Here is a 4,788-nt window from a genome sequence, read left to right as displayed (position 1 = left end):
GGACTTAGTCTTGGGGGTCCTGAGCTGATACCTTACCTTTCAAAGGGAAAAGACTTGAGTCCACTACTGGGTTTGAAACCCTACCAAAACTCACCGATCCCTAAGCCCAAAAGTCCACCAATTCCTGGGTTTGGCTTGAAATCCCACTCATCCCAACCCTGGAAACCTCTCCCCTGGAAGACTCCACCCCCAAGAAGCCCTATATAAGCCTCACCTCCCACTCAGTGCCCTGCTGTTTCTCTCCATAGTAGGGGAAACCATCTTCTTGTGCCTCTCCCAGTAAATCTCTTGTGTGAGATTTGTTGTGCACTGAGACACTGTGGATTTTTTGTTTTTGTTTTTGTGTTTGTGTTGTTTTTGGCTCTGGACTGCTAGGACACTGTGACATTTGCACTGAGGCTATCATCCACTGGGGAAGCCTTTCTCCTCGGCGCTCTAACACATACAAGGTTGACCTTGAAACCGCACTAATATATTTTTTGNAAAGTAAATCATTCACATATTATATCATCTCAGTCATTATTGAAAACATGTTACTTGTTTAAAATCTCTGGATGTCACCTATGATTCCATACCACCATTGGACTGTTTGAGAACCAGTATTTTTACATCAGTTCCCTATTTACCATAATACTCCTTGTAGGATCCTATTATCCTTATAATTTTNATAGCAGCTTTCTCCCTGTCTTTTCTATTNTGTGACATTTCCCAGGGAGACTTGAATGAACATGTATTCACCCNGGATAGTGCACTAATGACAGACCAAAGAAATTATTCCACCNAAGTCCAGTTTATTGAGCCAGTGAGTTTATTGGGATTACTTACAGTAATATTAATGATAGTTACTTACAGCAGTGTGGGTAACTCAAAGCAGTTGCTTCACTGAAAAGCCTATCCCAGCACAAATCACCACGCATAGAAGCTGCATCACTGAAACTCCTTGTACCACTTATTCAGAGCTCTGCCGGCAATTGTTCCTGTGTAGATAACCTTGGGGAGGGGAATCATGAGAGTTTTATAAGTTTCAGGAACTTCCTAAGCCTTGTGAGATTATTTACTTCCTGAAACTTAGAACTTTCCTTTACTTCTCAAGCCTTAAAGAGTCTACCACCTCCTTGAGTNGGAAATTATAATTCCTAACAGTGGAAGCTAACTAGACCCACTCCATCCCTCTTTCTTTTCTTCTTGCCACACTTTTCTNCCTCATTGATTTTTTTTTTCAAAAACAGCTTGATTTCTAACTATTATTTACTTCTTTCTGCTATGTTGAACTGTTTTGTAACATCCATCCTGGGGTGGAGGGCAGCTACTTAAACAAGGATGTAAACAACTAAAAAATAGCATCAATAACTCCCAGAAACTGACCAGATTCACTAGGTTCTGCCCTGCCAGAGTAAACAATAAGACCTGAGAGTCNCTTCTCTCAGAGGAAACATAGCCAAGCTGCAAAGAAGTCTCTTAGACCAGACCTACTGTCTTTTTATTTCCTCACAAATCTCTCCATTTCTTTTTTTTTCTTTTTTTCTTAGATATTTTCTTCATTTACATTTCAAATGCTATCCCAAAAGTTTCCTATACCCTCCCCCTGCCCTGATCCCAAACCCACCCACTCCTGCTTCCTGGCCCTAGCATTCCCCTGTACTGGGGCATAAGATTTTCACAAGACCAAGGGCCTCTCCTCCCATTGATGGCCAACTAGGCCATCTTCTGCTANATATGCAACTAGAGACACAGCTCCGGGGGGTACTGGTTAGTTCATAATGTTGTTCCTCCCATAGGGTTGCAGACCCCTTTAGCTCCTTGGGTACTTTCTCTAGCTCCTTCATTGGGGCCCTATGTTCCATCCAATAGCTGACTGTGAGCATCCACTTCTGTATTTGCCTTGGCACAGCCTCACAAGAGACAGCTATATCAGGGTTCTGTCAGCAAAAATCTTTCTGGCATATGCAATAGTGACTGGGTTTGGTGGTTATATATGGGATAGAGAAACATAAACCAGCTGAGCTGCCCTGAAGAGGTTTAGTCCAACTGAAGTACCTGGAAAGGACACTCTCTAACTTGTTGAGCTGTCTGTAGGCTGTGCAGTGTGTTCCAGATTTCTCAGGTTTCAAGAGCTGTCACCCATGTTGGANNGGGTCTCGGTGTGCAGTTGTATTTAAGTCATTTCTGCTCCTGTAAGTAATGTCTCACCCATCTTCCCATAAGTAACTGTCTTAGCCACTGTTCTATTGCTGTAAAGACACATCATGACCAAGGCAATTATTTAACTGGGGGCTTGCTTACAGTTTCAGAAGTTTAGTTCATTATCACCATGGCAAGAAGCATGGCAGTTGCAGGCAGGCTCTGGAGCAGTAGCTGAGTGCTACATNCCGATCTTAGGTAGAGAAGCAGGTGGGAAAAGAGACAGANGGAGAAAGACAGAGATGGAAAGAGACAGAGACAAAGACACTGGGCCTGAAGTGAGCTTTAAGGCCCACTCTGAATGATACACATGTCCTCCAACAAGGCCACACTTAATAAGTTTCAAGAAGTGCCACTCCCTGATGGTTATATGAGTATATGAGCCTATGCAGGCCATTCTTATTCAAACTACCACAGTAACCCCAATAAAACCCGCTGGTTCACTAAGCTGGATTTTGATGGTATCTAAACTTTGGGATACAGTTGGTTTCGTATCTGGGGTGAATAGATGAGTGTGGCTTGTCTCCCCCAGGAAAAGTTTTGTCACATAAGATTAAGTTTTCTTAAGGTTGATGCTTAATAGTTATTCTTTTCCCCCTCTTTTTTTTTGTTAATTGTTTTCTTTGCATATTTTAGAAAGGGTCTTTGTACATTGGTCTGGCTGGCCTGATGTTTACAATGTAGCCCAGACAGGTTTCCAATTTGTTGCAATCCTCCTGCTTCAATTACTGAGATGCCACTCCCTGGCAGTTGGGAATCAAGGAATAGCACATAGTCATACCGTACAACAGACCTCACACAAGAGGTTTATTGGGAAAGGCACAAGAGTGTGGCTGCCCCTGCTGGGGCTAGAAGCAGGAGGGAGGTGAGTACTAGGTTTATATAGGGTTTCTTGGGGGCAGAGGTTTCCTGGATGGAGATTTTTAGGGTGGGGATTCGTGGGATTTCAAGTCCTGAGCTTAGAGTGAGAGCCCAGAAATTGGGTTTAGATGGGTTTTCAAACCTGGAAGTGTGCTCAGACCTTTTACCCTACAGCCTGTAGACATTTTACTCCACACTGTGTCCAGCTTCATTCCTAATATAAGCATTTTAATATTATACATTTTCTTATAGTCAGCGCTTTTTCTACAGATAGTACATTTTGNTATGTTGCATTTATTTTTATTACCATTTAGTTGAAAGTAGTTTAATGTTTCTGTGTGGGAATATTAGATCTATGGGTACGCTGAGTGTGCTATTTAATATACTGATTTTTTTAAAGATTTCTGTTAATGAGTTTGACTCAACTGTAGGGGGAAACCCCCATAATTTGTATGACTATAATTCTTCTGAAATTATTGAACCTACCTTTATAGTGAAGAATATTGTCTACTCTGGAGAATATTTTATAAGCATTTAAAATAATGCATTGCACTATTGCAGGTTAAAGTGTTCTATATTATATGACAGAGTAAGTTAGGGCTATTTTGCATCATACATACCCTCAATAGTTTTCTGTCTACTTACCCTATCAATTATAAATGAGACGATGCAGAACTCAGCTCTAATTGTGGATTTACTATCGCTCCTTTTGCACCATCCTGTTTGAAGTTCTGTTCCTAGATGGCTAAACATATGGAATTGACTGTTGATGAGTTTTGTTGTTATGCAATGTGCCTCTTTCTTCCCATTAACATCCCTACTATAAAGTCTACCTTAGCTAATACCAATATGGCTCCTCCAGCTCTTTATCAGATATGCTGAGTTCTCGTTTACTTGCAATAAAATTCACCAATTCTATGTGTTCAAATTCATACTGTTGTTAACGACCACCTTAGTCATGATATAAACCTTTTCTATCATTTTAAATAGTTTTTCTTTTGAAGTCAGTCCCCAATCCTGAATCTGGTGTATTTTCTGTCTTGAACTTAAACCTTTCTTACTCTGTTACATAAATGGATCAAAATTGTAAATAACGTTCTGGTGATTTGGCCTCTTTCATGAAGCATCGTATATTTGAGATTCATCCACGTTGTTTATTTCTGTCTTGTTACTGCTAAGTAGTATTCGGTTGTGTGGATATACCATGTTTTCTCTAGCTATTTATCAATAGGCTGGTTTCTTCCAATGTGGGGCCATTATATAAGCTGCTACTAATTTTGAGTGAAAGTTTGAAGAGAAAAAATGTGTTTCTGTTTTTTTTATTTCCATTGGGTAAATACTGTGCAGGATTGTGGGGGTCATATAGTAACACGTATGTAACTTTTTGGTGGTGGTCTTGAGCTTTCTTTCTTTAGTCAACAAGGTTTCAAATTGCTGCNGGGATCAGCCCCAGCAGTCAGGAAGTTATGATTGGGTATTGAACTCCGGACCAAGAGAAAAACTACAAGGCAGTGAAGAGTAAAAAAATAAAATAATGACTGCCCTGAGAACATGGGCCCAGGCCCCGGCCAGATGACCTAATTCCCAGGAACTTTTGGGAAAAAACCCACAAAATGTTTCAATGTCCCAGGTGCCTTAAAGTAAATATCCGCCCCTAGACTTCCCCTATTTCCTCTCCGATCCTCCCCCTAGGTTGTGTTTTTTGCCTTTATCAGCCTTATGGAAAATAGGGTCATGGTCAGACTC

Source organism: Mus caroli, chromosome 9 (genome assembly GCF_900094665.2).
Source record: "Mus caroli chromosome 9, CAROLI_EIJ_v1.1, whole genome shotgun sequence".
Taxonomy (NCBI): domain Eukaryota; kingdom Metazoa; phylum Chordata; class Mammalia; order Rodentia; family Muridae; genus Mus; species Mus caroli.
The sequence above is the reverse complement of the archived record's forward strand: the minus strand, read 5'-3'. Positions refer to the sequence as shown.